Source organism: Lonchura striata, chromosome 3 (assembly GCF_046129695.1).
Source record: "Lonchura striata isolate bLonStr1 chromosome 3, bLonStr1.mat, whole genome shotgun sequence".
Classification (NCBI taxonomy): Eukaryota; Metazoa; Chordata; class Aves; order Passeriformes; family Estrildidae; genus Lonchura; species Lonchura striata.
In genome coordinates, this window is record NC_134605.1 from 37,717,436 (window position 1) to 37,744,278 (window position 26,843).

The 26,843-nt window shown below is 39.6% G+C and overlaps 2 long non-coding RNA genes across 2 annotated transcripts; both read left to right on the forward strand.

Annotated features, from left to right (window-relative positions):
- Positions 1-784: 784 nt before the first annotated feature.
- LOC116183393 (uncharacterized) lies at positions 785-19,490 on the forward strand. Its single transcript, XR_004148014.1, has 3 exons — positions 785-888; positions 18,068-18,283; positions 19,431-19,490. It is a non-coding gene; the product is annotated as an uncharacterized LOC116183393 (long non-coding RNA).
- On the forward strand, positions 8,616-11,940 carry LOC116183395 (uncharacterized). Its single transcript, XR_004148016.2, has 2 exons — positions 8,616-8,677; positions 11,683-11,940. It is a non-coding gene; the product is annotated as an uncharacterized LOC116183395 (long non-coding RNA).
- Positions 19,491-26,843: the final 7,353 nt, after the last annotated feature.

Consider the following 26,843-nt stretch of genomic DNA (forward strand, 5'->3'; position numbering starts at 1 on the left):
TTATTTGGGGCATTTTTGTCTCAACTTGCTATTGTCAACACATACCCCAAAAAGCTCATTTCTCCAGTTTACTTACTAGGACCTCTTAGGTTTTATCCAAGAGGCCTTTCAACCCCCTCTTCTCAGATCTTGCCACTTGTGAGATTTTTCCAAAAATGAGTCAGTCCCATCCTTGTGTCCATCATGAGTTGGGGAGGACTGCTAGGCTTTACCACAGTCCCTTGCTTCCTGTGTATCTGTAGGAAATGCAGGGATAGGTCCTGCTGCAGAAGAGCCTGCATTACCACTTTTTAAATTCTCTCTCTGGTGTGAATATATTACTTTGTGTTGTTTCTCTGGTTCTTCTCTATTGGTGTGTTTGGTAAAGTCAGTGAAGTCGGTAAACAGTTCTGTGTTAAAAGTCTCTAACTTTACAGTGTCCCAAACACTGATTTTATGTAAAGTTAAAGAAAATCGACAGTCAGTGATAAACACAGTTAGTAGCATAAATCAAATGACAGCTCTGTATTTCATGCCCTTTGTTCATATAGATGCTGGGTCAGGGAAAGGAAGGAAAAATAACATTGTGGTAGAATTGGATTAGAACATATTTCTTGATTAACACTCACATGTAAATAGCATTTAGGTAAAGTAGCCACTTGCCCTCTAAAAGCATGTGTTCTGATTTAATACATTTATCAGCAGTACTGAAGTACAGTGTGTTTGCTGGAAGCCTTGAAAATAGCCCCAGCTCTGAACTGAATGGTTACTTTTGTCTCCCTTAGGAGCAGAAGGATTTTCCTTATCCAGGGGAAGAAAGAAGTCTTTTCAGAGAGCACGACTTTGCACCAGGTTCTCTGCCAGGAGTCATGGGGCTTTTGGATGCCCTGGAGAGGTCACATCACATTGGTAAGCCTAGCAGGCAGTGAGGGCTGAGAAGACAGGGCATCTCTGCAGCTCCAGGCATTGGCATCCTCAGTGCCATGCCAGACAAAATCACCACAGGCAACAGGCTGTTCCCTCAGGGCACAGAGCATCCTCCTTTGCTCCCTTCCACTTCTTCTGTTCACTTTCACCACCTGCTCCAAACTTCTCTGACAGTCCCAGTTTAATACCCTTGCACCAGTAAAGTCCCGCTCTGCAGGCAAAAGAAGCAAATCTGAACTTTCTCCTAAGCCAAACAGCACTGCTTATTAATCAGCCAGACAGTTCATGTCCAAGAGACATGAGGGCATTCCTTCTGCGGGGAGAACATGCTGCTTCCAGGGAGATCTCTTCCACCATCTGCCCACATCAAATCGAGGAAGCAGGGTATTGGAAAGCAAATTCAGTGCAGATGTATAACACATGAAAGTCTGTTGACTTCAGGGCATATTTGTATTGCATTTAGCCTCAGGAATCTAAACCAGAGACAACTTTTCCTCCCCTGCCCATTGCCACTCCAATGTAGATGTCAGTTGACACATACTGTGACACCTAATTCAGATTGCAGAATGATCGTCAGTGGAGTTGCATTATGTTTTTCATTTGTTATTTGGTTGCTTGCTTCTGCACGGAAAAGTTTACATGGCAATTACAAGACAGGCAACCATTATATAAACTGTGTTATTTTTCCAAATTGAAATTCCCAGTCACCTGTGTGACTTGGGTTGCTAAGCTATTCTCAAAAGATATATAACCTTAATGAATAACTTCTGTAAAATATGCTTAGAAAAGTATTACTGAGCAACTTTTTACTCCATGTTGCAAAGGGCTATAAAATAGCAGCCATAGGCAATGTCATGCTGTCACAGTTGGGTTGTCTCTGGGTTTGATGTACAGAGTGTAGCAGGTCTTTGTTAACTAATGCTAGTTTGGAAGAAGAATGAGGAAGACTGCAGTATCTTCCCTCTCTTAGGCCCTTCCTATTCAAGGAGTTATAAGCATCCAGAAGACAACCACTTCTAAAGGAAAAGCTCCAGGGCTATGTTCATTTAGTCGACCACATTTACCTAGTGCAAATTGTTCCTCTTTTATTTGCCCTTCTTTCAGACAGAGAGATGTTTTAAAAACAAATAAAGGAGAAAATAAGACATTCTTCCATATAAACCTATCCTGAGGAAGGCAAAAACTCAAACAACACGTAAAAATGTTAATTGTGTTGTCAGATACACTTCTGGAAAGAGGTCATGATGATAGTGCTAAGTATGGCACATGTGCTTGAATAAAATGTAACACAATGCTAAATTTAAGAAAATATGAATGGAAGGGTTTCTTTTTTTTTTTTTTTTTTTTTTGAAACATCCTGAACATGTTGGGTTTTCTTGGTTAGCACCTACTGAATTAAAATATGTGGAAACTAAGTAGAAAATACTGTCTTTCTATTATAGATTAAGCCCCTTTTCCCTGTAATTAAAGAAAGCACTTTTCCACTTCAGCAATCCTTCAGCAAAAACAAAGATAGAACTCAATATTCTTGATAGATCTTGGATAAAATGAAGACTGGTTTTATGGGCTGGAAAGAAACAGGACTGCATATCTTGTCTTATTTCAACTCTTAATAGCACATTGTGACCTCTGGCTGAGTCTGATGAAGTCAATGTAGTTGCACCAGGGATTGGTACCAGAGCTCATGGGCTGAAACTACCACTAAATAAAAAGCCAGATGTATATTTTTTTCACTGTTTTATGTTAAACAACTTATTGTATATGAAAATGGAAGAGGGAAGGAATATTCTTACATTTTCCTGCATGTTCCTACAACCACAGAAACATTTGGCAGATGTTCAGCGTGGTGACCCAGAAGATGAGTGGTGAGGGGCTTCAGACCTCCACTAAGCAGAGCAGCTGTCCTTGGATATTTCTTCCTCAGGGGCCAGGAGGAAGGGAGCCAGGAACCTGTTTCACCCTCTGCAAATGGGCACATGGTCACACAGTGAACGCAACCTTGCCAGTGCCTGGGACAAATTAGCTCACACTGAATATGCACTAGCTGTACATGCAGTCCATTTTTCTGCCCGTATCTCTAAAATTTTGGGGTTTCTTCAATATGGTTTTTGGCTGACTGGCAAGGAAAGTGAAATTTGAACTTTAAGAAAAGGATCAAAAATCCACAAAAGGAGTTAAACTTCCAAAGTCAGTATAATTGTGATACTCTGGGCTTTTAGGGGGAAGTGTGCCATTACATTTCCAGAAAAACTGGGAGTGGTGCATTGCCTCAAATAACTGTAAGAGGCAGCAGAACAAGAGTGAACTTTCAGCACCTGAGATTTATGTGTCAAAAACACCTCAGCCCTTGTACATGTTTTATGAGTGTTAAAATAAAAAGTACAGTCCCAATGTGTCAGGCGGTGAACGAGCAATACTTCTATAAGATTTAGCTCTTTGCAGGCAGTTCTTGAAACTCCTTAAATCCCTGAAATTCTCAGTGATTGCTCCAGAGGGGTGTGAAATCTATATCTGGACTTCAGGTTGAGTTTCAGTTGTTGGCTTTAATTGCAGGGGAATTTTGTGCCAGAGAGATCCTAGGAGGCTATAGGGAAAAAGGAGAGAAAAGAAAAAGAAAGTTGTGTTTTGAAGCATGGTTGTTTAATAAACATGTTTCTTCAATAAATAATAAATAAGTCTGGGAATATCTTCTCCTATGCTGTTCCAATGGGGGTAAGCCTGCATTTACATATGGAGGCTTGGCAGAATGGGTGTTTGACTCACCAGATATACAGTATAAAGTCTGTGAAATGCTGAATGTGCCAAAGTGAGAGGCAGATTCTGTCAACTTTGCTCCTGACGAGTAGGACTGTGTTCTGCACCTGACTATTTGAGAAGGAAACTACTACACAACGGAAGAAGGTTGTCGATGATGACCAAAATAAATATGGGTCTTTTTTTTAAATTGGTAACGTGGGCTGTTTCCTTTGAGTGAAGAGTTTTTTCAATGGTCTTTGAAGACTTTCTTTTCCATTTGTTTCCCACGTTATTTGTTTCCCACATCTATGTGATTTTAAGCAAGAACCTGCTTGCTGCTAATCTTTTGCAGCCGTATTCTTAAACATCCTGTATACAACACTTGTCACAAGCATTCTGTCCTGGCTATATCATTGCGCATGACCACACAGAAATTCATTTTTAGATCAGGTTGGTACTCCAGGAGCTGTTCTTTCAGCTGCGTGCGTGGGCTTAGCAAAGAATATGCAGGCTAAAATTGGAGGGAAGGCTCAATTAACTGCCTCCAGGGTTCTAAAGTACACCATTGCACCCATTTACAGCAAATTTCTCTACAGTTAAAAAGGCAATCTTTTCTGCAGTTTTATTCAAAATCTTGAGTAGAATTTTATGGAGAATTAGATCTGTGGTTCAGCATTTTAAATATCACTTTAAATTCTAATTTTAACAATACAATATTGGGTTTATTTCTACTAAGATCTATAGCACCTTTCCTTAGGACTCCTTATTCCTGGTAAATGTAAAAGACTGTTAAGAGTAAGCATGGAGAATTCTTCTTAAAAAATGTGTACTGTGGCTTCACCTGAGTAACAGAGGTGGAGGGGGCAGAGGTTCACCCAGTCTGAGTGATTTCCTCATGAATGTGATTCATCTTTACTAAGGATGTTAGGATGACTTTCTGGTCATACTTCAGAAAGGATAGAAATATAGCATTTTGAACAGGATTTTTATTTCCTTAATGGCATACAAAGAAATAAACCATCTTCAGGCTTCCTTTCCCTGGGTCCCAGGTGGAGAAGAGAAGGCATCCACCTTTTCTACTTCATGTCTCCTCTTTCCTTAGGAAACCAAAATCCAGTTATGTCAGTACTGCAGCAAATGGTGTTGAGTTTTACCAGATCTGTACATCAGATTCCTTCATCTACAATTTTTCAGACAGTAATAGTTTCTCAAGTGTCTTTGCAAATGTGATGACATGCCCTTCTGTTTGTATGAGGTGATCAGAAAAGGAAACACCTCAATTAACAGTCTCACTCCTGTGTTGGGCCCTTTTCTGACTGTAACTCTTGCTGTGGGGAAAAAAAAATAGGAGGATTTCCTTGCATATGGTACTGTTAGTTACACTTGGATTGAAGGGCCTAGGAGATTCTTTATATTCAAAGAGCAAACACCGCCACTATCATTATGAATTACTATTCCTGATGAGTCTAATTCTTTTTACTGCCATTACAGCAGATGCTCACATATCTATCCTCAGTGGCCAAATCAATCTTTCCAAACTCCTAATAAATATTCCAGGAAGAATACTAGATTTTATAACAGCATTTCCTGGCCTTGGCAGGAGAAGATAGAGCTGCCCCTTCAAGTTGGCTTTTCACACAGCTTACCTGCAAAGCCTAAGGGACACCAGACAGGGATCCCTTCCTGAACTTTGCTTTTATACAGGCTTTTATTCACAGTGACAGCATTTTTCCCTGTTAACTGCCTTCAGTACAATATTTTTCTCCCTGTGGCTATGTCTCTTCTTTCAGCTTCATCCATCTTCAAGTGCATGAGCTCTGTTGTGGTTAATTACAAACTTCAGGGACTTTTGACATAAGAAATTTCTCAGAACACAAACTAAGTTAACAAATAGGTTGTAGTGGTTTGGTTTCTAAGATAGAAACCCTAGTGAAATAAAACATATGGGTTGCTCAAAGCAGTAGATGTTTAAGAGATGTCAGATTCGTAATCTCCCAAACTAGGTAGGTTGTCTGCATATAGATTTCTTTGTACGTAATTTCTTTCTTGCTATACCATCTAACAGATTAGCAGCTTTGAGCTGCTAATCATCACCAGTGTGTCTTCTAGAATGGCTGTTCCTATTTTCCTGTCTTTTCCTGGAAATTCTGTTCCCTATGGTCTTGTTTTATTACATAACAAATTACAGAAAACTAGGAACAAATTATTTCTCACAGCCTTATGGCTTTGTGACATTAGCTGCTACCCTTCCTGTAACTCTTCTGGATACCTTTTGGATCTCACATTTCCTCTGTTCTTACATTAGCTCCTCTTTTCCATAGCTGAGAGAAACAAGAGGTCTTATAAGGAAAAACAGTGCATACATCCATAGGAATGCACCTATGGACAGAGGACAGGTGACATTCCCCGCCTCGAGCCCCCTGAATATCAGGCTAGCCAAGAGATCCAAGGCTTTGAGGGGAGGAATATCAGGAGAAGGCAAAGATTTCCAAAAGAGGCTCTTACCCTGATATATATTGGTTCAGCTCTCTTTATTCTGTGATGTCCATGTGGAGAGTGGGGCAAAAGAGGACGAACAGGAAATATCAGGGGTCTATATAGACTTTGGGCAGGGTGGGCTTCCCTGGCTCTCCGCCAACCCCGCTGGGCAGGAAGGAGAGGTCCAGGTTTATCTTGATCAGAGTCACAGGGTCCCGGGGAAGGGGAAATAGAGTGTGCATGAGCTCACTGTGACAGACAGGTACATGAAAATAGGCAGTACCAGCCCCAGAAGGTTATCAGTCTGTGTTGGTGAGTCTGAAATAGAGTGGGACAGGTAAACCATGGAGTCATTTGGCTATGGGAAGGCACTGCCAAGTGGCTGAGTCAAGCCCTGCTCCTACTTGAGTTTATGGCTTCCTAGCACTAGACAGAACTGCCTCTGAAATACTTGGGGATAAAATAGATGAATGAAATGTTGCCTTTTGGAACAATTTTTTGTTATATGTCTCCCATGTTCTTCTGGTTTTAAGTGTTTTTCAAGGCTGCCAGCAGCCTTGAATTGGCTTTTTTGGAAAGGAGTTTGAACAAGACTGAAATCAAGTTAAAAATGTAATGAGAGTCTGAAACAGTTGAATTATTCTTAAGATTTGCTCATGTTTAGCTATCATTCCATTTATAGAACACTTGTAGGGATTAGCACACAGCGTACCAAAAGAAGCATATGCCTTATGAAATAGCATGCTTCAGGTCCCATAGTTGCTGCTGGGAGATTTCCTCCCTCAATATCTTTTTGTTTTGCTGTATTTTCTTTCGGTCCTAAGAGGGGCTTTGCTAGTGCCAATGCTGTGTTCAGAAAGTAATCTTACCCAATGTCCTCCTACAGTTGGAAAGCACAGCTCACACAGCAGGTGTGGTTTACAAGGGCATAACAATATGTGAAGCAAAAAACATCTGAGTCCTCTCTCTATATCTCTTAAAAGCAGAAACATAATTGGAAAGCAGAGAATGAATTCAAAGATCAACTAAGCCAGGTTGGATGGGTTCTTGGTCTAATGGAAGGTACCCCTGCTCATGGCAGGGGAATTGGAACTAAATGAAATTTGAGGTCCTTTCCAGCCAAAAACCATTCTATGATTGTATGACTTCTGCACTGTTAATATGTAGCAAGGCCTATGCATCTGAAAAGCCCATCCAGTTTTGGATGTGGGGCAGCTGGATTAGTACAAGCACACAGTGGATATCCAGTGGGTCTCATAAGGACAACTCTTAAGTACCAGTTGCAATATAGTGCAATTTTAGGCATACTTTTATCAGTGGCCAACAATGAATTATAACTCCGATTTAAATATATGGGCTTCTTATAAGATATAAAGGCTTTCATAAGAATTAGATCCACAAAAGGCAGCATACTGAAGGGGAAGCAGGACCTGAACAAAGAGAACATGACACAGAGGAGGTAGTGGTGGTGTCTTTTAATTCATAAAATGTAGAAAAAAGACAGTTTGAAATATTATAAACCAACAGCAGGTTACTCATAAATTTCAAAACATCCTCACCATCCAAAGCTTCTTTAAATGGGTGCCATTTGGGGCCTTTAGTGTCTCAGTCTGTTGTTGATCATAATCCTCTCCCTTGTATTCATCTTTGAAGAGTGATGGTCCTCTTTTGTGAATTAGAGAGCTAGAACCCTAAGGAGGTGTACTGTCAAACCTTGTGGGGTGAGATCCCTCTCTCCATGCAAAAGCACAGCTCCTTCTACTTCTCAGTAAAGCTACAGAGGCCAGTAGAATAAAGGCCAGGCCCCCATGTTTCTCTGGGTCCAGAGAAAAGCCCACTGCCTGCAAATGAACTTTCCCATACCAGCATAACAATGAAGAGGATAGGTTATATATACATCAAGTATCCTATCTAAACAGATAGTTAAATTAAAAAAATTTATAACAATACATCTATATTTTTAAACCAGTAGATTTTGTGTGGTTTCAAAATTTTTTCATTCAGTTATTCATGGCAAAATAATGTTTACAGAACAGATAAAGGCAAGCAGAAAGCTGTAAGTAATGAATGTCTAGAAAAGCTGTCTTAAAAACAAGTGTACCTATGAGGAACAATTGGCAGACTGTTGGGACTTTTATGGATAATTACATTACACAGGCTCTCATAATGTCAGATGCAATATAATAAATAGGCTGCTACCTTTGGTGTTCCCTGTAGTCAGCTAGAGCTATCCGAGAGGCAACTCTTCATTTTTCTGGTTTGTGTGAAAATTATGCCTTTTTGTCAGGAGCTCTTTACTTTGCAGAACACCACACCACCCAGCAGTAGCTCGTGGCAGATGTAAATCAATTATACCAAACTGCCAGTGTGGGAATTGGTGCTTGCATTGTCTTTCTCAGCTCTAAATCCTGAGCTTCTCCAAGGACCCACACTTGCCACAGTGATGCTTGCTTGGGGTGGATCCTACACTTGTCATCACCTCTCGCCCTGTGGCTGCCATATATGGTTGACGGCGCTCTGCACCTTGCAGAGGGAACTCAGGATCTCTCAAGACTGGGTATCTACCTTGTTATTTTCCTGGGGAACCAATGAAATTCTGCTGGGAAATTTTTGGGGGGGAGAAGTGGTTTGATTTTTGGGTGTTGGTTGTTTGGGGTTTTCCTGTTCATTTAGAGTGGGGTTTTTTGTTCTGAGAGGGGTTGTTGTTGTATGGTTTGGGGTTGTTTGTTTGTTGTGCTTGTTTTTGATTGGTTGGTTTTGGGTTTTTTTAGCTGTATAGGAATATAAGTCAGGGAAAAAAAAAAGAAAAAAAAGATAAATACATATGGAGCTTATATGCATTTTGCCCTCCACTGAGTACAGAAAGCTCCCTAGGTCTTTCAGAAGAGCATAAAGGGAAAAGAAGTAGCAACTCTTGAGCTTCTCTGAGGTAAGGAATGTCTTGGAGAGGCAAATCTCAGACCCATGCTTCTCACTGTATACTCCCCTGTATGCCCCAGTGGTGGATATCTGTGATAAAAAGGTGTATGTCAGCTCCTCATTCAGCTGGGCTCTCCTCACCTGGCTGCTAATAGCAGACTCCCAAAGGGATGCCTATCCCTGCAGGAAGGAAAGTGCAGCATCCAGCACCAGTGGGAGGCCAGCCAGTATCTGCTGATGTTTGAATTACTGCTCAGACAGGCACACACAAAAGACAGAATTTGGAAGCAGAAGTTGGGGTAGATTTTCTCTACAGTACTCCCTGCTCACACAAGGCAGGGATGGCAAACAGACAAGCACCACTTCCATGGTAATTTTTGTCCCAGCTTGTCCAACATGGTCATGCCATCATGAGGTGGAGGATCAGCTCTTTCCTATCAAATATTTCCATCTCTTTGAAATTATGCTTCTGAGTCTCACAGATTAGAAATAAGATGGACACTTAAACTTGGAGAATTTCACTTCATTTATGGATACAGCTTGAAGCAAGTGGGTTTTTCAAGAAGTGGGGTGAGGAGAGTACTGGTGAGGTTTTATTGATTTGCACTTTTTTTCTCCCTTGTGTCTTTTTTATTCCTGCCCCACTCCCCATCCCAAATCCATGGGATGCATGGGATAGATCTGCAAACAGAGAAATGTTCCAGTTTGCTCAGTATTTACCAGGAACAGAATCTTGCTCTAGGCATTTCTGGTTGTAATCTGAGGCAGAGAGCAAAATAAATGCAGCCATCTTTCAGAGTCTGCTTGAGGAGCCAGTCATTTTATGGTATAATGACATGTGCATTTAATAAAGATATAGAGTATTCTAAGGAGAATAAAACTGCACTCTTATCTTAGAGACATATAGACATTAAGAATGAAGATTTCATTTAATTGTGGCTTGCTGCTGTGCACAATTTACCAAAATGGCAGTAAACTGCTATTGAACTGTAACATCTAAAGATGTCTAAGTGCTTGGATAATTTGTGTCTTTTTTCTCCTTTGGAAGATAGTAATAAAATAGCTAAAAAATAGGAAGAAAATATTGTATCCAGGCTTGCAAAGCAAAGAGGGAAGTAGTCACATACTCAAGGGCTCTAATACAAACATCATCCCCAGGAGAGGCATCCTCTCCTTGAGGGATGACCCCCTTACCTTTACTATTACAAATAAATAAAATGATGGGCTTGTATCCCAGAGAGATGCAGTCTAGCAGTACTGGTGCTTTTGAAATTTTGTGAGCCCTTTAAAAAAGTACCCATCAGTAAACTGTGTGTTTAGCTTTCCCTAACTGGATTTTACAGGCCTCTTAAAAGTAGTGTGTGATCCCTTCCTTTCATTATCCCCCATTGAACAGTCAGAGGTAAAACCCAGTGGCTGCAGTTGCACAGGATTTTTGGTCCACAGTTGAATCCCTTTATTGTCACTTAATATGACTCTGAGGGTCTTGGCTCTACTTGGGTGGCCCAGAGAGCTCCCTTTGGTTCCTGCCCATTCCTGGAATCCCTTGGGAATCAGACCAACACACACTGACTTGCCCATGGAGATTATCTGGCAGAAACACCTGAGCCCTGTGGGACTGAGAGAAGCATTTGCACGTCTTCAATGTCTCCTGTGGGGCCTTTGGTTCAAAATGACTATGACAAGATGTAAGCTGGTGTAGCTGGAAGAGTTCTGTTGGTGTTAAAATGCAGAAGAGGCACTTCGCACTAGCAAAGAGAGCCTCAGCTGATGAAGAGCAGGCATGGCATCCAAGTAACTGGACAGCACTGGCCTCCTCAGTGACAGAAGTGGCACCAGTGGTAGCTCCAAGATAAGAGCTGGAGGAGATCCAATCAGGCATTCATGGGAGGAGTTTGGGAGGAGCACAGACAGCAGAAAAGAAGTGTGAGGAACCAAAAGGAAGATTCTGTGAAAGGAGTGCTGAGTTTTATTCAGATTTTTCTTACCTATGAGTAATTTTGTTTCTTTGGTATGGGGTTTTCTGTTTTTTTGGTTTTTTTTTTGTGGGTTTGATACAATTTGTGTGCAACTGGGCATGGCAAGCATTCGTCCTAGCTGCAGAGATTTTATTAGGCTAAGCAATGAGCTCCTGTTCCTTTGATGGGTTCCTCAGAAGGATAATCAGCAGTCAGCTTTCTGCAGGGATGAAGCATGGGGAGCAGAGATTTTATAGATTGCAGTGTTACAGCATCAGTGTTGACCTACCCGTTTACAGAGACAAAGAAAATTGGCACTTGGGTAATGTTTATCAAAAGTATTGTGTTGAAGCACAGTCTCAGGATTATGGATTATACTTATTAATAGAAAATATAATCTGCCTCTAGGAGATAACAAATAAGTAAAGTTCATAGCTATTATTACCTCCAGATATATTCCGTGTGAGTATTTCACACTGAAAGTTATCTTGCATTCATGTAAATTACATTGACTAGAAAATACTAATGCTCTCCCCAAGATAACAAATGTAAATGTAAAATATTCTAATCTAGTGGTGCTAATGTGTCTAGGGAAGGTTTATTACACTATGAAATTTAGATGAATCACAGAAGTGGAATGTTGAATGAAATTACCAGGTAGTGATATCTTCCTCTGTGTACCCAGGCAGGTAGATGCTAATCTGCAGAAATTATGAACACATTCTGCAATGAGAATCCCTCTTTCAGCCATCATCCAGAGACAGAACTGTTCACTTTCCTCTGGATTTGCCAGTGGGATCAAGGAAACACAATAAATTCTTTCTTTGTTTCTCTTTACCTTCAAAATTTTATTTTGTGTATTTGTTTTACTATTTGTATTGAGTTGCTCATTTCTGACACGTCTGCTAGCAAGGAATGAATAAATAAAGCCAAATGAGCTGAATGAGTTGTCTGAAGAGTGTGAAATTTACTTGAAAAATCATTCAGAAGTTGCCTGAGACAAAAAAGAAAACTTAGGAAAATCAGTTACATATTTATAGAAATGTTCTCAGCGTCTTTCAGATCAGTCTGCAGTGCCTCTCCCATTTTGTCCACATGAAAGTGGGAGAGCTTGCAATTTTTGCCAGGCAGCTGTGCAGCCATCCATTAGCCAGGAAGGCTGCTCCAGAGCTCAGGGGAAAGATTTAAAAATAATTTTTATTAGCTTAACATGCTGCTTTCTAAAATGAGTTTTTCACTTAGTTTACCCCAGGGCCTGAGAGTTCAGAGCTCACACCCCCTGGCCACATTGTAAAGTAAAACAATGCCCTGCCTGACAGCTGAAGCCTTTTCTTTGTGTGCAGCCCGCTGTGTTTCTAGTGGAGGTGAAAGGTGCTAGGTTGGCATCCTGGGGCAATAAAGCCCTTCACCAGTTTGTGTTGGTTCAGTAAACGGTTTCATACTAGATTCACCAATGGTCCACATTACCAGCCAGAGGGGTGGTGTCTGAGTAATTCTGTCAGCTGCAGCTCCCTCAGTCCTTTGCCAATTGTCATAGAGTCATTAATGTAATTTCTGGTCATACTTTTGTATCATAATCAGCATCTGTCCAGGACTGCACTGACCCCATTGGGTGTTTCACACAGACCCCAGGCAGTGGTGAGATGGTGGCAGTGTAGAGTCAACACTGAGTTTGACCAGATTTGAGACAATAACCTTGAGAGCTAAGGCTCAGTATGGATTTGCAGCCTGGTGCACAGCAGACAAAAATATCGAGAGTGATAGGAGAAAACTACTTTTAGATAAGAATGAAAGGCAAGTGCCATGAAGAATGAAAGCATTGATTCCACTTCTAAGTGCTCACATAGCAAAAATTATTATCACCCTCTCCTATTTGATGTTCAAAAAGTCATGATTTTCTGAGCTTCACCTTGTATAAGAAGATAAAATATTTGAATTTTCATATCAGCAAAATGACAAAGAACAAGGACTGAATCTTGGCTTGTTGAAGTCAATGGAGTTTTGCCATTGATATTCAATTGAGCCAATTTTCTTCCTCAGGCACATTGTGGATCAAGAATAAGGCATTGATCCTCTGATTTAATTTTTATTTTTTAGTCATCTGCAGTTCAGGAAATATATTTATCAATCTGGGACTTTAACCAAAAGTAAGAGGTTTACAAGCAACTAAAACATGTTCTTTCAAGATTTACAAAGCGAATAAACTAGCAAACCCAGTATTTATCCATTAATAACTTTAGGTAGAAAAAAGGATGAAACAGAAAAACAGAACTGACATTATTTAAAGGATTTGTCCACAAATTTTTTTAAACACTAGGAAGAATTTGCTTTAACAGCAATAATATTTTTGAGGTTATTTATATAGGTTTCTTTCTGAAAAAGCTGACTCCTACAGCAGACATATATAAAAGAAATAAAAAGAACTTTTTATTTCTTTGCCTTTTAATCTTTATATGACTTTTTGCCTTAAATCATCAGTCTATCCTTCAAGCTTTTTTGATGTCATCAATAGTGGAGAAGAATGAAAATATGGTTCTTGAATATTATGTTTGTTCTTAAGAGCATATTTTTTCAAATATGTTGTATTGCATGACTATTTTTCAGTTTTAGACTCTTCACGGATATCATTTACTTTGAAGAAGCCTCTAATCCTTTCTTCTCTCATTTTTTCTCTCTTACTGTTTTGACTTCAGAGAGGGAAAGAGGTTTCTTCTTTCACATTTTCCTTGACTGACCCATGAAAATGATGTATGATAGAAGCTTTAAAAAGAAATATGTCTCTTAGTGCCTTTGAAAATTAGTCTCTCTGTTCTTATGGCTGATGTTTTTGTTGCATAGCCATGATCTGTTATGTCTGTTTATTTTGAAGATTCAGTTACCTTCCTTTATTCCACTGCAATTCTCAAAGTCTGGAGTAGAAGCACGAAACTTGAGGAGTGGGCCCATGGAAACCTCAGGAAGTAAGATAAATCCAAGTGCAAGGTCTTGCAGCTGGGTCAGGGTAATCCCAGACATAAGTATGGACTAGGAGAAGAAATCATTGAGAGCATCGCTGCAGAGAAGGGACTGGGTGTTCTGGTGGGTGAAAAGCTGAACATCAGCCAACAATGTGTGCTCATAGACCAGATGGCCACATGCATCCCAGGCTGGATCAAGAGCAGCATGGTCAGCAGGCTGAGGGAGGTGATTCTCCCCCACTGCTCTGCCCTTGTGATACCCCACCAGGAGAGGCGCATCCAGTGCTGGGTACTTGGCACAAGAAAAATGAGGATCTGTTAGAGTGGGTCCAGAGGAATGTGACAAAGATGTTCTCAGGGCTGGAGGGCCTCTCCTACAAAGGCAAGCTGAGAGAGATGAGGTTGTTCAGCCGGGAGAAGAGAAGGCAGGAGGAACACCTTATTTTGGCCTTCCAATACTTAAAGTGAGCTCATAATAGAGAGGGGAAGGGACATTTTATATGGGCAGATGCTGATAAGACAAGGGATAACAATTTTAAACTAAAGAGAGAGATCTTTCCTGCTCTAAAGAGGAGAGGAGATCCTCCATTACCTGTAAATTTCTAAATATGAACAAATAGGCTAAACAGAGTAGACAAATTCACATCAGACTGTAATATGTATAAATTCAAGGCTTCTCAGCGCAGTTATCAAAGCAGTCTTTGGTTCACCACAAGAACCTGTTTACTTACAGGAACTGTGTGAATCCATGTTATAAATCTGGATTTGTGCTTGTGAGTCATCTTCAAATCACCATCAGCTGATGTTTCGAAAAGAATGTTGTTACTACGCCATATTTACTTGAAGTCAATTTAATTTTAGTAGAACCCATACATTTAAATGAAACTGCTTTTATTGCATTTGATAACCATCTGTCTTGAGAAGCATATTGGTCTTTAGAAATCCTTTGATAGCAGTAGGATTTGAGACCAATGGAGAGCCAAAATCTGAAATTCACAGCCACTGATACTGAACAATTTTGATACCTATTGATAGGCACTGATACCTCTCAAATTTGATAGGCTACACCCGTAGGTCATAGAATTATATAACATAGAATCTTAGAACGTTAAGGGTTGGAAGGGAGCTTAAAGATCAAATAGTCCCATCCCCTTTGCCCTTTGCCCTTTCCCATGACCAGGTTGCTCAAGGCATTGCTATATTCTCATTTCAATAGGCATTTATTTCATTTGGTATAAGAATTATTATTTTTCATATTGGTAGAAATCAAGACATAAAGATAAAAAAACCTTTCAATACTTGTAGGCTTCAGTATCTACCAATCTACAGAATTTTAGTGATTGCTATGTAATGTACTAGAATTAAAAATAATACTCTGTATTCCCCAGCTAAATAGTGCTGCAAATTGTTATTTCCCCAAAACTGAAGGGTTTAAAAAAATTGTGGGAAATAATGAAAGCTACTCTTAGACTAAGAGAATTACAGAATATATTCCAGTTAACAATAATGTTTTCATGAAACATTATTATCTAAGTGCATACTAATTTCCTGATATGTATCAGTATAATTATTAAAAATCATGTAACATGTAATTGTAGTGTAATTATCCACTGATCACTCCATTACTTTTCATCCATTTTATATGTGTATAGGTAGACAGAACAATTAAAAATTATGAGAGAGTTCATGTTGATTTGCACAGCTCTGATTCAAAGCAGAGCAAAATCCCAGATGGGCAGCAAAATGAAAACTGCACTGTGGCAAAATAAAAAAAAAATGTATTAACTTCCATTTTTTTGCCCTACTTTTTCTGAAAGCCTGTAAATTAACTGCTACTTACAGTTTTAATACAGAGCAAAGCATTTGTTATCCACTTAGCAGTGCTACTCATCTCTGCTAGGGAAAATATCAATGTTAGTGCACTTCCACTAAAAAGCACTCAAGAATTTTTTTTATAAAAAGCCAACAACTAAATCAGAAACAATTTAGCTTTGATCTAAAATCCAGCACTTGTATATAACAGAAATATAACTTGAAGGTTACTAATGCATTTTCTATGTCATGTCTATTTGTATAGAAATAAAAATAAAGTCACTTCATAGAAAATGCACTTATTGCTTTCTCCTCTAGCTGAGTCATTTTCAGGAGGACCTTAATCTCTTGCTATTGTTAAGGTTTGCATTTGCTGGGCTTTATTGACAATGTTTCAGTGAAATAATAATAAAATATCACAACCTAGCACTCACTAGTTGTTTTGTAGGCAGTGATATTGTTCTTTTATACATCATTAGAACTTGTTACTGAGATGCTGAAAAAGACCTAGAAAGTCTTACATACCGAGATATACAAGACAGTGAGAAAACTGGGTCCTAAAAAGATGAGACCTTCCACAATTGCAGGACTTTATAGGTGCTCAGCAGGCTTCAGGCTGCAGTCAGCTCCCAAGCTACATCTTGGTATGCATGTATATTATATATATATAATATATATATATATATATATATATATATATATATATATATATATATATATATATATAATATATTATATATATTCACTATAATAATTGTTTTGTTTCTAAATAAACACTGAGTTTTTGAAGTATTTTCTTTCTCTCTGTCTTTTTTTTTTTTTTTTAAGAACTGCAAAACTGCATATGATTGAAGAGAAAGAGCTGAAATAATTTCTTAGGACTCTTAGAGTCCTAAATCTTGACCTGGGTTTTTACTAGGATGTACTTCACCATTTTTGTTTATTTCACTGTATATATATTATTCATTTTAATTAAATTGTGTGTCTGATAAAGCTTCTCAGCTTGAAGGTTTTGGCTCCTAATATGTTACAAGAAATGTAACTTCCTTCACATTTTTCCCTCTGCTTGCATACTGACTCGGAGATACTGTATGTAGTGATCCTGATTTACGGACTGAAGGCATGCTTTGATCCTGGGTCTCAGCTGTGGCACCTCACCAGGGACGTGCCAGCAGGCAGCAGTGCCAGGCACTGCATTCACACAGGCTGTACAGAGATTTTCAGGGTGCTTCCATGAATGTGCTGGGACATCAGGTATCAGCCTCAAGTCACCATGAACTCAGCAATTCAGATCAAGATGAGATATGTAGTCATCTGTCATCTTCTCACAAAACCTTTTCCTCAGGATCCCTTTTATGTTGAGGCATCATGGAGGCAATGTGCCTACCAGTAGTTAACTTTGTTTCCCAGGAAAGAACTTATTTTCTGTGGTTATAACAAGATCATCAGGGCTGGTGTCTGCAAGCTCAGCTAACAGATCAGCCTCCATGCTTAAACAAAGTGAGGTTTGTTTTTTTCTCCCCCTCGTTCACTAGTGCCCACTGTGAATTGTACATCATCCTTAAGTTTGTATAAACAGTATCAAGCACATGTGTATCACTTTGAATAGTGAGTGGCTCCTGTGAGGAGGTTACCTGTTACCTATTCCTCTGAAGCATCCTATATCACTCATTTTGTCACTTGTTATTTTTGACTCACAGAGTGCTCCAAGAGCATGGGTAAGTCAGGTGTATGCATATTCTTTATTTTATTTGAACTACTAAAACGTGATCTGTTTTTTCTCTCTGGATACATTACCTGGCAAAGCATAAACAAATCACAAGTAATAACATGAGTATGGCATCTGAATGCCCTCTATGAGGTTTTCCCACAATGTCAAGGACACCTCTCCATTTTCCTGATGCATTTACAGTTGTTTTAGTTCTATTTGTTACAAGCGTGACAAAGTCTGTACAGCAGAATGGTATACAGACTCCAGCACTTGAACATGACTAAAGGAGAAACTGTTGGCTTCAATGACCTGTTACTGAAGGGGCATATCTAGCAAGTCCCTTCTGTTTTACAGGTCATAAATAATGCACATCCATCAGGTGCACATTCTCTGCCATTTCAGAGTGAAATATACATATATGTAATACAGAGCATGTTATGAAAATATAGTCTCTAGCTGACAAAAATGGGTGGTTGTACTGTGCTCAACATCAGAAATCCAATCCAAATCCTTCTGTTTAGGCATGTATGCAGACACCCTTCAGTCTGAATCTGTTTTTGTTGTGTTTTTGGTTATTTTTTTTTTTCCAGTGGTAGAGATGCATCCAAATGAATACATGAGAAGTCTTAACAATGCACATGGGCATGAACTTTCTAACAGACAAATTGCCCTCTGAAGCTGTAACAGGTCACACACATCCCACTTCCACTGGCAAGAGGATGCGATGGCTCTGAGCTCAGCCCTCAAGAAAAAGGAGCAATTCCTTGAGTTCACCCTCTGGGATCTCCCAGCAAGAAAGCCCATAGGTAATGACTGATTTCCTTGCCTTCAGCCTGTTTTCAAGGGAGTGAAAATATATACTTCCTCACCAGAGCTAACACTGAAGGATCCACGTGGTCATATGAGTTTTGTTTGTTGTTCCAACAACAAACAAAACTCATGTTTGTTGTGGAGTCTTACTGTGGCAGATATCTCTGTGAATTATGGTTACTTAACTGGCACACCAGAGAATTAGCTGCTCTCCTCTGGAGCTTGGGAACCAGCCAGTGTTAGGTGCCATGCAAACACCTCAGGAAAATGTCCCTCATTCAGTGGGCACAAGTCATGTTATGCCTACAAGCTGATGGCTACAACAGCAGTTTTCAACTTTTAGTGCTCCAAAATTTTTATTGCTAGTTAAGGAAAAGCAAACTGAAGCTTTCATCTCAATGAAGTCTATAATTTTGTGGGACCCAGTGGCTACATTTTTCACACAATTGTAGGAAGGGAATGAAATCTCTGGACAGCACTTATTATCCATTCTCCTAGGCATTCACTCCATATTCTGATAAAGATCAGCCTTGGGCTTTCTGGTTATTGATCTCAGCCAAAAGGCAGATCTCTCAGATCCAGAAAGTGTTCCTGCTAGTATATTTTCCTTCCAACATTAATACTCTTTCTAATTTCAACCTCAGGAAGCAGCCATAAATTGCAATCTGTGGCTTTAGCTTGTAAAAGCAGAGTGGTCTGTATGAATATGTGTTAGACAGCTTGTCAGAGACTGCTGCAAAATCCAATTATTTCTGGGGTTATTATACCTTTTTTCACTACGTCTACTCTAATTGAGGGGAAGGGGAGGGAAAAAAAGGTTGAATGTCCACCTCAGTGTTAGAAAAACACTAAACTCAAATAATTAGCTGAGATGCAATCAAGCTTGCCTATAGTATCTAAATGAAAAGCACTGTGTAGTTTGAGCTTATTATCTAAACTGGTAGGCAGAAAATACTGACGTATCTGTCCATAAGTCAATACGTACAAAAGTTACTTTAAATACAGTTGTGTGTCTTAATTGCCTTGATTGGGACAACTTCTGCCTTCTTCATTGGGTGGGACTGTTACAGACTTGTGAATCTGCTGGTGGGCTATTTCCTCATAGACATCACAACCCTGAGTGATGGCTCAATGTCCCCACAGAGACCTGCCAGGAGAAATGGGTCTGCACCCTGCAAAGGGAAGGTACAGCCTTTCACTCAAGGTGAGACAGAGATGATGATGGCTCAAGACCAGGTTACCAAACCAAGAGATCATTGTTGGCTTTCTCCAAGCCCAGTGCAGCCTTGTGGTCTCTTGCCCAGGGTCCTGTCCAGATGGAGTTTTACTCCGTCTCAAGTCTTAAGCAAATCAATTGAGAGTACATAAAGGCAGGATAGAAAACAAAAAAAATCACTGAGCCTGCTGTTCAGCAAGTCTGTTACAAAAAAAAAGGACAAGCTCTTTTTCTGGTTTTAACTTACAACATTCTGAATTAATTCCTAAATATATGGAGGAAGGTGTTGCAGTCCATACAGATAGATTTAAGGAACAAATCACACTTTGATATACATAGTTTACTATGTGCACTGGTATTGTAAAATCTCAGTTATAGCTGTGAATTATTTGCTTATTGTCGCTCCTTGGAATTTATGGGACAAAGATCAGGTTTAAACAAATCTTTTTTGATCTTTTAATGGATTTTGTAAAGGCAAAGGTAAGAAAATGCCATCTGTATTTCTACATATTTGATCATTATTAGAATTGAGGTTTTTTTAAGCTGTTGATGTAGAAACAAAAAGGAATTTTTGTTTGCATTAGCTACAGAGCAAGTATCAATCCCAGCATTAAATGTTGTTACACGGCTCTCTGATGATAATAACCCTTTGTTTCATTATAGAACTGACATCAGTTTTCTAGATTATACTAATTGAAATGTTTCGGAAGCAGTTAGTGTTGAACAAATGGTCTGGCTCTTGGGTGATATTAGTTAATTAGTTAATAAATGAGAGGTTTGAAAAATAGGATAAAAACAACTTAACTTGTAGACTGGATATAAGTCAAATGGTTTATGCTTGCCCTTTATAGTCTAGAGGAATTTTCTCAGAAAATAGCTAGCTAGACGAAGAATAAATACAGTGACATTTGTCTGGATTTGATGATTGTCTTGAATTTGTATGCACCATATTTTTTTTTTTTTTTAATTGTATAGTTCAAGTTTACAGTCCTGAAGCAACTTAAAAGCTGGAGCTAGCTTTTGGTGATGGGCTACCAAGTCAGCTTATGGCCATGTAGGCAGCCTTGAATTAATCATCTCAAAATTGAAGGGCCAAGACCAGACCAGGCCTGTACAATTTCTGGTGTGGATCGGAAGTGGCAGTGGGCAGAAACTGGAACACAGGAGGCTCTGTCTGAACATCAGGAAACCCTTCATTTTACTGCAAGTGTGACCAAACTGGAATATGTTATCCAGGGAGGATGTGGAGTCTCCCTCCTTGAAGATACCCAAAAGCCATCTGGACACAGTCCTCAGTAACTTGCTCTAGGTCACTCTGCTTGAGCAAGGAGGTCGGACCAGATGACTTCCAGAGGTCCTTTCCAACCTCAGCAAGTCTGTGATTCCATGAAGAGGGGTAAGAGCCTGCATCATTTTATATTGCCTGAGAGCTAGAGATATATAATGATGTATCTTGGCATAATCCATAATTCAACCTCTTCCTCTGCATTCAAAACTAACCCAGATAGCAACAGGTCTGAAGTATGAGACTTTGGCAGAAGCAAAATTTACTGGCACAAGCAACATCCCAGCAATCTCCTCTCCTAAGCAGTTGCCTGCCATGCTCATGGCTCAAGACAGTCCAGTCTACACCTCATTTAGGTTAAGTTCTTACACATCCAAATGCTGTTTCTTCTTGAGTGTATGCCTTTTCATAGCCCACTGAAGCTCTCATCCAATTGCACATTTTTTAGTAGCTTCAGTATGTCCTGGCTAAAAAGATCTCTGCAGTTCATTACTGGATATTTTTTTTGTAACAGAAGCAGAACCAAAAACATATTCCTATGAATTACAATTTTTAAAAACTAGAGTAACTACAGTGAGTGTTTATCCTGGCAAGATTCAAAGGGTTACTAAAGCTTTTCAATAACCTGTAATTGGTATCATACTTTCCACAAGCTCATTATACTGTATCTGTGAAAACTGATTTAGTGGTAGACTTGGTGAAAGTAACAGTTGGACTTGATGATCTGAAAGATCCTTTCCAACCTAAAAATGTCTATGATTCCATGATTCTGTAGTAAATAACAAGTTCCCTTCATACTGAATTCATCCACACTGCAACAACCCTAGTCACAGCACAAAGTGCTGCAACCAACAGAATCTGTTGGTGACATTTTATGGCAAGCTGAGTTCAGATTTGTTGTGCAATGCAAGAAATTGATAAAAAAATTGATTATTTGGCATATGTGACCTTAAATTGAGCTTACACTTTAGAATTTTTTCCACATATTTATTTACAATTCTAAGGAGAAAAAGAGTATAATCTATGAAAAGATGCCAAAATGCCCAGTAGATTGTTAGTAATTAAATGGTAACACCAACCCAATTTTTCCATTCCTTACACTCTGTGCAAGTTTAGTTTGGATTTATGACAGCTATTTTTGTCTGATGATAACAGATGTGATAAGAAATGTCCTTAAGATGGTCACATCAAAAAACTTGATGGACTGTATGTGGCATCTGATCTATGTACTTCATCAGCTTGGAACCTTCCACACATCTAACTCAGATACATTTTCACATTGCACTCAGCATGCCTTTCATACAGCAAGAAGCTGTGAGTGCATCTCAGAGGTAGGAAAAGGGCTAGAAAAATATTTCTGTGCTTGCACTGTCCTTTGGTTCCCAATTTCACTCATACCTCTCAAGTTTGCTTCCACAGACAGCAAACAGTGTCACAGTTTCACAGTGATCTCCCATGAATGTTCTCACATACCGGCCCTCAGATACAGACACTGAATATTTACCTGGGTTCAAAGAGAGACAGGCAAATTTGTTTCTCTAAATTTATACAAACTATGGACACATTAGGAAGTCCACGTGATATATGACTATGGGTAGGTGAAAAAGTAACTGAGGAAGAAAATTTAGGTATGAATGTCCTACTCTTCTGCTCTTCCCCAAGCATCTGCTGTTGGCTATGTCAAAGGCAGAGTGGTGGCTTAGCTGGTTCTTTGGTCTGACACACTATGTCTGTATTCATGCTAAAGAGCATCATTTATTCAAGATATTCCTTACTCATGCACTTTGAATTGTTCCCCGGTGAATATGTAGAGGACCTCAGTGCCTGTATTAGATGATTCAAGTTTAGAAGTGTGTCTCTTCTGCAGGAGCCTTGGGAAATGAAGAGCCATCACAACAGAGGAACAGATTTGCTCATTTTGGCCTGTCAGGTGGATGAAAGTATGCAGGAAATTATTTATCCTGGCTTTTAATTGGTGGCATGAACTCTTCCTTCCCCTTTCAAGTAGTTTCATCCTCCTCTCTTTGGACCTGCTGTCAAGGAGTATAAGATGGGGCCTGAGCCCTGGGTCTGCTTCTGTGACTCAAAGCTGCAGAACCATTACCCATCAGAGCATCACCAGACTGGGGGCTGTGATATGTCTTGCCTCTAGTCAGTACATCAGTTCCCACACCCAGGTCAGGAACAGGTTCCCTCAGTGGTGTAAACTGATAAATGTCATCTCCCCTCTTGGAGGCTACACAACAATGAGCCAAAGTTTTCCAGCACTGGAAATTCAGATTTAGATATCTGAATTTGAATGTTTGTGACTCAGTCCCTTACAGGAACTATCTGTAAGCAAATTAATTCAATATTCAATAATGAAAAGTTAATTCCTGAACACAATGAATAGGAAAAATTTAACCAAGATGACTTAGATGACATTATTCTGGGAATAAAATTCTACTCAATTGTGATTTGTGTGTTTAAATAGAAAGACCTTTAAATCATGGTTAACCTGATTCATGATATAAATTCTATTGGCTATCCAAGCACCACAAAATGTCGAGGCAGGCTCCAAACATCCCTGATGTAGTTTCAACCATGGATTGCTATTTTTTTCCCTTAAGTAAAGGTTTCTTTTTTAAAATTGCTTTCCCTTTGATTGTTTATACCTACAGAGATTATATTTTCATGTCCATTGCTGATTAAAGAAAGTGAAAAAAAAAAAAGGGCCAAATTCTCATATTGGTAGCTGGGATTTCTTGGGGAAAGAAAAATATGAAAAAGAAAGGTAGAGAGATTTCTCATGAGCATTGAAAAGGGTAAAACATTAATGGAAATCTGACAGTACAGTTCTCTGAAATGGAAAATTTCATTTTCTAATGGTAGTGTAAGTTCCCTGAGGGGATAAGGGACTTGCTTTTGCACTACAAAAATATTCACAGGTAGTCCTGGGAGGGAGGGAAGGGGAAGGGGGAAGGGAAAAGGGGAAGGGAAAAGGGGAAGGAGGAGGGGGAAGGGAAGGGAAGGGAAGGGAAGGGAAGGGAAGGGAAGGGAAGGGAAGGGAAGGGAAGGGAAGGGAAGGGAAGGGAAGGGAAGGGAAGGGAAGGGAAGGGAAGGGAAGGGAAGGGAAGGGAAGGGAAGGGAAGGGAAGGGAAGGGAAGGGAAGGGAAGGGAAGGGAAGGGAAGGGAAGGGAAGGGAAGGGAAGGGAAGGGAAGGGAAGGGAAGGGAAGGGAAGGGAAGGGAGAAAAATGTTTCTCTTTAGATATGTGAAGAGCAAAGGACAAACCAGTTCCTGGTTTTGACAGATCACAACATAGGAAGAGAGGAAGAAAGGGGGAAACAGTTCTTCAGCTCTCCTGAAAACAGCTATGATCAGGCTGCATCATGAGACATGGAGACTTTTTTTCTCTCTCTCTTTTGCTGGACACAGCAAGCAAACCAGTTGCCTGGAGAGAAAGATAACGTGTCACCTCAATAAACTCTGAGCTTTTTACCCACACTTACTTAGTTTATTCAGTTACATAGAGTAATGCTTATTTTTAAGTCATCTGCAGAGTATTTAAGCAGAGCCACAGCTCTGGACAGCCTTAGGTCTTATGCTACTTCTGTATAAACTGGAAAATAAGAATAATGAGTTGTTTTAATATATTTAAAAGGAAGAGGAAGATGAAGGTGTCTGTTTCTGTGGTTTCTTTGAGACAGCCCTGCCACAATCTGGACTCTGCAGGGGAGATGATGGCTTGATTGCAGCAAAAAGTGGGTGATTCCTGCTGAGATTACTGCTGTGGCCAGTTCACAATAAATGTCACTGAGGTCAGCAAGCAGGCATGAGGTGGTGATCACTTTCAGATGCCACTGACCTGCCTGGATCCTAGCCAGATACCTAGAAATTGAAATTTTTGCAGGCTGCTAGCAGTACCTTTAGCTGCCTTTTACTTAAGATGGAGAACAACAGAAGATGAAAAAATCAAAGGCAAACAGATGTTGCAGGGATGATAAAGAAAGAAGCAAGAGCGATGGGAAATTGGGTTGGCAGGTAAATGATGTGGAGAGATATAGATCTTGAAAGGATTAATTTCAGATATTTGTCAGTCACTGTTTTTGGTTGTGCACCCATCCCATATAGTTTTAATATCAAAAGATCACAGGCAGTGTTTGGTTCTCAAATATATAGCATTTTTGGGGTTTTTTTAAATGCAGCTGATTTTCTGATTCACAAAGCAAAAGACTTTATTTTTTGGTTAGCAATTAGTAGTGCTGTGGTGAGTCACTCCTCTGCTGGTGCTTCACTTGCTCCCTTTCTTCCATAAATGCTTCTAAGAATAACTTCTATAGAAATAACTTTCATCTAGGGAAATAGCCCAAAATAGCAAATTCTATCCCTAAAAGTTATCAGACTGATTAGTCATTAGCAGAATATTAGACTGGAAATAATAAAAGCCTGAATGTAGATAACAAATATGTTTCTTATGAGTTTATTTTTCGCAATGATTTATGCTTTAAAAGTGCAACAATTTCAGTAAGTTCATGTTTCCATAGAAAGGAAGCAGAAGGAGGTTGATTTCCTTAAAATCATGTAACACCTTTCTAAAGTCACATGTTGGAAACATTGTGCTTACAAACAAATCATTCTGTCAGAAATAAAAGATTTAAGTTTCATTACGTCCTAACCCTGCTGGTGGATTTTTTTTTTTAATTTATTTTTTGTTTGGTTGTTTTGGGTTTTTTGAAAAGCAGTACATGGGCCAGTACGTGTATTTTCTCTGTGCTGAATTTTACAGACAGCTATACTGCTTTAATAACTCGTCACTCCAGTGACACCAGCAGAACTGGCAGAAAAATTTTGCCTGAAAATCTCAACACACAAGCCCCTTTTCAGTATAGTAGGAATGAGGGGAGGACAGAAAGTGCTTTGTGTAGGTGAGAAAATAGTGCCCAATGGACTAAACTTCTGAACTCAGCTCATCTATATGTAGTTTTGCATGATCCTGTGCAGTTCAGTGGGATGGTCAGTTTCTTTAGATTATGTGCTTTAGATATCAGAGTTGATTTGTTATCATGATGTTTGGCAACTGACTAATCTCCAGGGATTTAAATCCAATGACATTTTATGTGGCACTTTATGTAGCTCCTTTGGAAGGCTTGAAGGCATATAATAGGCACAGATTATTTATTTAGTCAACCAATGACTTCAGAGTTCTCTCCCCTTCATCTGTGCTCCCATAAATAAGAAGCCCACATTATGCCCTCATGTGCACTGGGGTCTCAGTTCACCTGTGTGTGAGTTCAACCCTCCCTTCTTTTACAAATAGCTTCTCAAATCCAGACATGGTGTAGAAATAACCCCATCCTCATCTTAAAAAAAAACCAAAAAACCCAAAAAAACAAGCTGTATAGGTTATAAAAAGTAACTGAGTCAAAGCAGCTGATGCCATGAGAAAAGCCCCCTAGACAAGAGGAGATAGAGAAGGGGCAAATGAACAAATGTGGGCAAATACACAATGAAGGATAGGGAGTGGGCCATGACATTTTCCCTGCCACCTATTATCTACAAAATGCGTGGCATGTTCCCAGGAACCGGGCAGAGGGGAAATCTCAGCAAAGAGAAAGATACACTTCTGAGTTATTTTTCTGTCTCAGTCTCCTCTCTGAACATACTCTGTATCGTTGACCCGCTTAGGATGGCTGAGGGTGGCAGCAGCACAAGTTGTCATGAATTGCTCAGTTCACCATCCTGCGGCTTGCCGTCCCCTCAGGCATGCTTCAGACATAGGCTGGCACCATCCCAGGCAAGCTAAAAGCTGAGTTTAATTTCTAGCATAATGATTTATTCATTGTAGTATTGGACAGTGGCACAGATTGACAAGCCTGAAGTTCGCACCTTGTGTTGTTTTTGAAGGCAGGTTTAGGGTTCTGTGCTCCTTCAGCTTGGCAGCCTTGTTCACTGGTTTATATGCTCAGCCAGGCTAGCTGATGATGGCTTCACTTTGGTGCTTTGCCTCTTGATTTCTAAATCATGGTGCCTGCTAGTATGGCAAATTCTGATACGGTGTCTCCTCACAGACCAAA